Source organism: Carcharhinus amblyrhynchos, chromosome 19, assembly GCF_965287045.1.
Source record: "Carcharhinus amblyrhynchos chromosome 19, sCarAmb.v2.hapA, whole genome shotgun sequence".
NCBI classification, from domain to species: Eukaryota; Metazoa; Chordata; class Chondrichthyes; order Carcharhiniformes; family Carcharhinidae; genus Carcharhinus; species Carcharhinus amblyrhynchos.
Window position 1 is genome coordinate 46,173,749 of NC_137342.1, and position 9,768 is coordinate 46,183,516.

Here is a 9,768-nt window from a genome sequence, read left to right on the forward strand (position 1 = left end):
TGACGTCATGAGTTGAATAAATAGTCAGGAAATGATCTGGGCACAATGAAGGAATTTCACACAGAGGGGGAATAATAAAAGGCCATGTAGTGGGAGAAACCCGAAATAAAATCCATAACACAGCTCAAAGAGAGAGAGAGTACTGGTTCATCCTGGGGGGGGGGGGGGGAGGGAGGGGGGCAGGGCTGTGGATTCAGGGGCAAAGAACCCTGGCCACTGCCACACTTCCAAAGTTTATTTGCACCCATAACCTCTGGAGGGTATAAATATCTGGAAGACTCCCAGTGGCTAGGTTTGCCAAGCCACTGTTAGCCCGCGTCTGAGTCGATCCCTGAAGTCTCAACAATTCAACCCAATGCGAACTGACAGCAACAATTCATGCCGAAAAGGCATTTGTTCTCCCCCTACCCCACCCCTCCCCCCTCCTCCCCTTCATTGAATGTCTCCACTTCATAGAGATTTAACCGGATTCCCAATGAGGTCCTTTTGCACCCAGTCACTAGCTCTAAACATGGGGAGTTCTTGTTCAGACAAAGTTTGGGGAGAACTTTTCTGTAGTTTTGATCATCAGACAATACCTGCACCATCTGAGTTTGAAAATAACCTTTTCTACCACCCCCCCCCCCCCCTCTGTATTTTTGAATGAGTGTGCATGCTCAGTGTGGAAAGTGATTAATATCACAACTGATTCCTGTCTCACAAGTTTGCGGCTAACCCATTTGATTAACAATGCACTGAGAACCTTTGATAACCTGGGCACATGGATGCAGACACGTCAGATTTAATGTGTGCCCTTCCAAAGCTCATCTATTATAACAATAAAATGCAGGCTGTCCCTGTAAAGGGGACCGATTAGTTTATTCTCCTGAGTTTTTGCACTGTATTGTTGGTGTTTGTCCCCATCTCTCTCTCTCTCTCTCTCAGAGACTGACTTACCCACCTTCTCACCAGTGGCCTGTTTCAAAATCTCTCTCACGGTGCTACTGAACGAAACTAAATGTCTCAGCGAGCATTTGAATAGGCCGAGCAGAACTTCCAAAGGCACAAAGAGAAATGCAGTTTGCACCGAGCTGTCCATTCTGCTGAAACCGGGTCCAGAGCCATTCTCCGTTTTAATTGTGAACGGGTCCCTAAGCTTCAGAATTGAGGGTTAACCTACTCCAACTCTTGGCAACGCTTAACATGTCCAAGTAGTTGACTTAAGGAACGCTTATGGATGAGTGATGACACGGGAACAGCCGGTACTGTAATTACAATCTATGGACACATAATTTATTGATGGCGACCACACGCACACACACGATCCGGGGGTACAAATCAGTATGGTGAAATGAGGGGTTCAGCAACTTGTGCCCTGTAAAAACTGAATCTCACTGTTTTTTTACTGACCCCGCAATTGTAAGTTGAACAAATGTTGGGATCTCTGAAGAAGACTCTTTTAAAAAAAATGTTGGATATGATCCTTTAGCTGTCACTTGTGATCCCGCCCAGCTACATGCTTTGTGCTGATTGACAGAAGCCTGGCTAATGGACGCCATTGTTTTAATAATTAACACAAAAAAATAACAAATTTGGCAGAGGGGGAATGGGGCGGTGAGGGGGAACGGGGGAAAGTTTCATTTGATTTGAATTTTAAAAGGTGCGCCGCCGTGATCGGAATGGACTGCGTCTCAATGCTCCCAAACACAAGCCAAGAAAAGAAACCTGCCTGGGGAACATTACAGTGTCCGTCGATTCGCATCGATCTGCCCCTAAAGAGTGGAGAGCATGTTTGCAGTTATGCTGTGATCACGGACCCGCATCGGAGACAGACCACGTGTAACCAGGCAGATCCTGACTCGCCAGAAATTACTGTCTAATTAAGCGGCTAACAGTTGCCTCTGTGGTCGGATTTGATCCTCTTGTCTGTGTGTGTGTGTGTGTGTGTAATATTTGGTTTAATCGCCTCTCCCTGGTGCAGGTAAAGTTGTACAAATAGCCCCCGGTGTAGGCACAGGGTTACACTGAGGACACACAGCCTGGAGGCGGACACCTCTCTCACAAAACTAGAGACAAATGTTAACTCGTGGTGGAGAGAAAGAAATTTAAAATATACAGACTAACCGGTTTTAATAATAGAGGTTGTTTCAGAGCAGTAAATGTGGATGCGACTGTTCCGTAATTAAGAAAAACCTTAAACCCCAATACTGAATTATCCTAATGGGTTATAATTTTAAAGAAACACCTTTTATAGAGCCTTTAAGACAAAATAAGGTAATGGAATTCGTTGGGTTTTTTATCTGAGCGCCATAAATTCTATTTAAAATCTTAATTACACTGTATTTGTGTTAACCCGTTTACTGACAGATCTCTTTCTAAATCGACTCTGATATAAATGCGGCGTTTTCTAAATTTATAGGTGCGCTCTGACATTCACAAGCGAATCGTTTGGATAAAGGAAACCAGACATCTGTGGGCACAAAGGACAGGCTGGTTATTTATTGTTCCCCTCACTTCCCCCAGAACATTCTTATTTAAGTGCTAATTCGATTCTTATCAGATTTATCACTTACTGAAGGAGTAAAGGTGTTACCGTGCTGATATATTTACAGTTAGACGGTGACACGCGGAGGAAAGACGCGTTTTCATCAGAAAATTGATCAACCCCGATGTTCAGTCGCAAATAAAACCTGAACGGCGCAAAATGAGTAATCGGTGACTGTACAATATTTTCACAAAGAGAGACAGAGAGAACACGTTCAGGATAGTCTGAAAAAAAAATGTGGTTGGGCTGTAGCGCCCGGGTCTGAATGGAGGGTGAATGTGTGGGTCTTAGCCCCTTCCTTGCCTGCGTGAACATGTTGGGCAAAGATATGTCAGATTCAGGCCTCAAGCTGGTAAGTTCCGGTGAGTTCTACACTTTGACTAACCGACCCTGGTTTCTACGACAGCAGAGATCTCTTAGTAAAGTCTTCAATCGGACTTTTCTTCCATTTACTGCGAATGCAGGCAGCATCACTTTCAATGTGACGTTGGAAACGTGGGCTTATGTTGAAGATAAATTAAGATTCAGTTGTCACCTTAACAAACAAAGTGAGGGGAGTTTGGAGGTCAGTTTGATTGTATGATGTGAATGGGGAGTTAGTTTGTGGTATGAAGAATGTGAGAGTGGCGGCTGTGTCTGTTTCTCAGTTGTGTTCTGTTCTCAAAGTGTGTGATGGGGTGGGGGGGAAAAACTGACAAGTTCTGCAAATTCTACTTGGAGCTTACGAAAGTCACACTCACAGTTGTTGTGCTCGCTATTGGAGTGTTTGAGGCCCAGCCGGCAAAATCTTGAAACTGACTAGAATCTAAAATGTTCCAACTCAACGTCAATCCGTACCAACTGGCATGTTTGCGAGTGCTTTAAACTGGGAAAGGGGATCTGCAGTACAACGGGGCGAACATGTGCCAACTCCCTTCTTAATACTACCTTCATATTACCTGCACCCTCACCTTTCCGTCCCCCCTCGTTCTGGGACGAATCACTCAGTCAGACTACATTAGTAACCTGACTTGTTGGGGGCGAAGGTACATTTGTGGGGTTTTTTTTGAGATCACGTATCAACCGACTCAGGAACAGCTTCTTCCCTGCTGCCATCAGACTTTTCAATGGTCCTCCCAAATATTGAGTTGATCTTTCTCCACACCCTAGCTATGACTGCAGCACTATATTCTGTACCCTGCCCTTTCCTTCTGCCCTATGTACTCTATGTACGGCATGCTTTGTCTGTATAGCGCGCAAGAAACAATACGTTCCATTGTCTACCAACACATGTAACAATAATAAATCAAATCAAATCTTATAGGGGGAGAATTGCTACATGCGGCTGGCGTTCACCGGGGCCGGGTCTCACTGGGAGACTAAATATCACCATTGTGCCCAGGCATTGTGTCTCAGTCCCCGTTCAAATACTTGACATATTTTTTAACTGATGTTTTTGGCTGGTCCCGACAGAATGAGGGATGGAGAGGTTGGCCCGAGCTATTGACATATCTCCGGCTTTGTCAGGTCCAATGCCCGACCTGGCATATATTGAGATAGTGGCCAATCAGTGTGCGGGAGATAAACAGAAAGAGTCGATTCTGAACTCGTGTTTCCCCCTTGAGTATCAGGAAGGACCTATCGCCTCTCACAGGTGACACTGTGTATGTTTGATGCAGGAGTATGTGTGTGTGAATTTTTTTGAAAAAGCGCCTACGCTCATCACCACAACTCCCCCTCCCTCCCCGGCACAATGTATATTCCTTTTCCCTCAATAGTGGAAATTCCACGGGATGGCAAATGGAAAAAAAAGCGATCAGGAGCGATCGTCATGTCTCATGGCAAAGTTTTGCTGTCTAATGAGATAGTAATGTATCTGCCTCGGTTTGTATCCTAAGCTTCGACAAAGATGCACTGGGATTCCGGAACCCATCCGCACGGTTCTGTGCTGTTTTCCCAGGACGTGTATTTTAGTTTTAACACTGCACCCACATTCAAACCCAACCAAGAAATATAACCATATTTCTGACCAAAACTGAATTTCAATTGCCAGTTAAAAGTGGGACACACAGCGAACTGATCGTTATCTGCGCTGGGTTTGATTTCAGAGGAAGCAGTGTGTGTGAGTTCCGCGCTCATTCGTTTTCCTCTCATTTTGATCTGTTCGCCGCAACCAGTTCGCAGACCCACAAGTACCAGTTGTCCCCTTTGTAATGTCAGCAGAATGGCGCACTTTGCGGGAGCAACTCAATTCTATTTTTTAAGAGAGGGAATGAGACTCATCTAGAGTAAGTTGAAGGCAAGGTGAGATGTGTTCGAGACTATGGTTAAGAGGCCGGCGCCCGGGGATAAGGTTATTTACAGCTTTTCAATACTACGTAAGAGATTGCTCGTACATTCAAATCTCTAAAGTGTCCTCACTGATACTCAACTGTATGTCAAAACTGATCTGCGATTATTGTCCAAAATAGCTTTAAAACTCCGGGAAAATACAAATGTATCGCCTCAACAAAATTATTTCATTCTTAGGATTAATAATTTCACAACTGCACTCGCATCCAAGTTAATGCACATATGCGTACATACAGTAAGAAGCCTGACAACACCGGGTTTGAAGATAAGGTTTGAGACTTCTTACTGTGTTTACCCCTGTCCATCGTCGGCATCTCCACATCATGACTACATATATTTACACACAGGTGTCCAAACACCCATCCACATACATGATTAAACGCGCGTATCATACATAAGTACATACAAATACAAATGTTCACTCCACTTACAGATGTCCCCGTTGAAGAGGCAGTCCAGAGAAGGTATAGGGAGTGCCTTTCTGGAAAAGAAAAGTGAGATTGCCATGAAATTGATCAGTATGCTGCTTTTGGAAAGGGAAGTTTGCCGCTGTTAAATCAGAAGCCTGGGGAGTGACACTCACCTCTCTCCCACCCCCCTCCACCTCACCCCCGGGTCTCTCTATCTCCGTTTCAGTCTTGTTTCATAGCATTTATAAAACACGGTGGCCACCCCCCCCCCCCCCGCTCTCCCCCGCCACCCCACATCCCGATCAGAAGACACTAATGACATTCATCGCCATGAAAAACTTTTAGCCTTTCAAAGAGGGCTCCCCGGAGGGGAACCGTGGAGCGGTTCACCCTCGCCATGGCCTGGCTATAGACATACCTGCCCAATCCCTCTCCCCTCCCCCGGTACCCAAGCCATGTTCAGTTAAATCCCACCGTGACACAGCACATCAATGGACCAGTGAAATATCCGAATAAACCCACCCGCAAAGATAGGACTTGCTTTATTTAGACTGAGAGTGAGACTGGGCACAATTAACTTCTATTAGAAATCGTCGTGAAATTGTGCTTATCAAGTAACAGGGGCGAGTGATGCTGATCGCGTTCAAATTGGCACCTTTTTAAACCCGAGAGTGGGTTTAGCTCTGTAATAACGGTGCAGTCTGCCTGGGTAACTCTCTCCCATCCCACCCGTCCACATCCATTAATCGTGTCCCATTCCAGCATAGCAGACCACCCCCTTCCACTATCCCCCCCCCCCCCCCACCCAGTTATTATCATTCTCTGGACACACATCATATTTCAGTTATTCTGAAATGAGACAATTATATATATATAGTACACCGGACTGCCCAACTTCCAAGCAATTCATCCAGTTGTAATAGTTAACTGTGACTATGAATTAATTTTGATTAGTTTCACACACTGTAATGCACCCTCGCTTTGTACAGTGGATATTGACCAGATCAGTTGTTGCATTATAGGGAGGCTTTTCGAATTCCGACAGAAATTAAATTCTGACCAGACCTAATTGAAAGGTCAGAGCCACTATTCATTCCCCAACCCGCACATTTACTCAACTCCCGTCTCTATGTTTCGAAGATGATACCGGGAATCTGAGTGCCAGTCTGTCCCAGGTGAATTGCGCTTGGAAATTCTCCCTTCCATTATGTTTCTGGGTCGTGTTTTATTCCAATCAAACTGCGAGAGGCCAAAAAAAAGAACGCTCCCCCCCCCACAACACACACCCGTCATTTAGGTTGAATTGCAAAGTAATCGATAATCCAGCATTTCCCGATCCCAGACTGTTACATCCACATTTGATTGACAACGCATTCTGATCGGAGAATAACTTCATTACAAAATTCCGCCTAATATTCCGAGTAGCTCACAGCACACCGAGCCAAGGCGGGGATATTTTCTAATCCTATATAATTCTTTATTTAACATAGGGAGCAAGCTGTTATTAATGTAAACTCCCCCCCCCCCCCCCGTTTGAGTGCCTTTGGGGCTGGCCCCACTCCACGTGGAAAAGATGTTGAGAAAATATAAATATTTACTGACCTCTTGAGCTCTTGTGTGGAGTCTGGCGCTAGCAGCTCGCTGTAGATTTCTCTCTCTCTCTTTCTCTCCCCCCTGATCTCTCTCCCAAAAGTTATCGCACAATGACAGACAGACAGCAATGTGCAATTAAAACCAGGCTCGCTATTTCAACCAGGGATAACTCTTCATTCAACCGTTCCTGCCCACGAAAAGCCAGCCTCTCCAGTTCTCTTCCGGGTTGTTAAGGTAGCTCAGGTCAAAGAAGGACTGACCATCGACACCACACGATCAAATCTTCATTTAAATGGTTTTCCGGGATGGGGGGAGGGTCGGGAGGCGGGGGGGGGGTGTATAATGATACAAAACAGGTCGTTTTATAAACGCGGTTGTGATGTAAGGGTGGGATTAATCTCTGATACAAATTATTCCATGCTGTTTATTTACTACAGTACATTTTGTTTTAAAAATAGACAAATGTTTTTGATATCCGTAACTCAAAGTTGTCGCCTGTTCTATACGCGAAATAGATCCCAGTTCTTTTGACCAGATTAAATAATAAATGTTTTTAATTCAATCTCGATATTTCTTGACTCCAACCAGTACAGCTCTACCTTAAACTAGCTGCACTGCCGCAACAACTAATGATTGGATCAAATGGGTCGATTCTTTTTTTTTGTGTGATCATATTTTTTTCCCCTCTGCCTGAATATTCATACGAAAAAAAACTTTCTTATTAAACGTATCGCCAAATGCGATCGCGCTTTTGAATCGCCCCAGAACTTCAATACTCAGTCTCGCCAACCGGTCACTAGGAGATATCCGTCAAACAGACAAGGCAGAGTGTATTGCTAAAGAACGGCGTCTGAATCGATGCCTTTAATGCAAAGATAAGTGTTACTGACTGATGGTATCTTTGCAAAAACGTGAAGATTTTGTTACACCCAGAGTAAGATTTTATTCACACTAAATTAAAGCTAAATCTGAACAATAAAAGGTGTTTTTCTCCCCCCAGGTGTGATTAGAATAATGATGCATTTAATACCGAATTTAGTCCTGATTATCTTCAGCAAACCCCCCCCCCACGCCAACCACCCCCCCCCCCCACCACCCCCACCACCCCTTCAATGGCGAATGTTGACCCAATATTTTTTGCACAGCCTGTGTTTTATCTGTTGCTTTATAACTGGGGGTAATAAATCGGGCGGAGACTGATTAACCCCGCTGGACAGATGAAAAGAGAGTTAATATCGCTCAGTGTATCTGCTTGTATGCTAAACATAAACTGATGGCTGCAATTTCTACCCTGGCTAAGCGAATTCAATCAACCTAACAGATTCGAGATAATTAGGTAACAAATTCCGAAAGAAATGTCGAGAATTGCTGATATTTTTCCTTTAAAAAGTGGGGGGGAAGAAATTGGGAGAAATTTACCGCTGCAGAAACCGACTTGTGCTTGATTTGAGGATATGTGACCATCTTTTTTACCCCCTCCAGATTCATGCAGTGTAAAAGAACAGTCGATGCGCCGAGTGGGGGAATCCGTTAGCTGAGCGCAACTCTGTTGTTCGCAGCTACGACAATGTACACAGCATCATTATTTATTATCGTTGTCTTTTTTTTTAGATTAAAATCACAAAACGAGGAGTTAGTTTACACGTTAGGTCACGAAGATGGAACACAGTAGACATTTAGAGAGAGACAGAGAAAACATGCGATTTTTTTTATAGGCATTAACTTGGGGCAACACTTTTCATTAATGAATTTCTTTCCTTGAACCGGTTTTATGCGAATCCCATTCGTTTGGCAGCCGCAATTTTTTCTCTCTCTCTGTGAATTGACGAAAAGGATTGGAGACGGAATACAGACACAGTTTCACAGGGGAAGCGTTTCAAAAGCCTTTTGGGCAAAATAGAACTGCCAAGAGCAGGTGAAGAGTTTGACTTTGCCAATGCATTTAGAAGAAGAGTCAATTTTGGTGATCTGGCTGATAGTGGTTGACATACATTAATGTGGGTAAGATTTTAGTCACCCTGAATCCAATACACTAGGCGCTCTTCCTTTGTGTTGTGAAAACCGCCCACCGATCCGTCAGCCTTGTTTGCTTTTTATCTGCTTCTTGAGAGGGGGGGGGGGAAAAAGCATTTTGGGTGTTTCCAGCGGACATTACATGATTTACCAGAGAGAAAATTGCGATTTGAAACACACTCCCGCACAATCAATTTGTTAAGATGTACAATAACGAAATGTTACGAATGCCCTGATGTAATAATATTCCTGGGAAAAGGATGGATGAATATTAGGTACTTAAAACAGCACATATGAGAATGACTCCAATGTGGATGGTACCCTATTTAAAATAATACTGTGCAGGAATCATTTCTTTTTAATCTTTCCGAATAAATGACCAGACATACCGGAACATTAGTAACATTTCCTTTCCAGAATGTCTATATGAGTTAATTAGCATGAATATTATTATTATTAAATCGATGAAACACAGCAAGTGATAACAAAATGACCAGTTCTGTCATACGGGAGCTATTAGCAATTATTGGATTTTTTTTGATGTAACGAGTTTATGATTGATGGCCACTTATAACCGTCCCAACGAAAGCAGAAAAAAAAACACTATTATAATTTAATTTAAATAGTTCATCCCCAAAGCCGCTCAATTTTGTCTACATAAAAAGAGGTTCGAGGAGGACAGGGAAGATAAAGTCCGAATGATGATTCGACTTCGCGAATATCTCGGCCCTCCTGATAATTTATCTCGATCTATCACCCCCTGGTCCATCTGTGGTAAATGATGTAATCAACCGTGGGCATCTGAATTGTGAAGGGAGATCTTAATACCTCTCTGAATGTCCCTACAAACGGCACCGAGACACAACTAAAATGACAAGTCACACACACACACAAAAT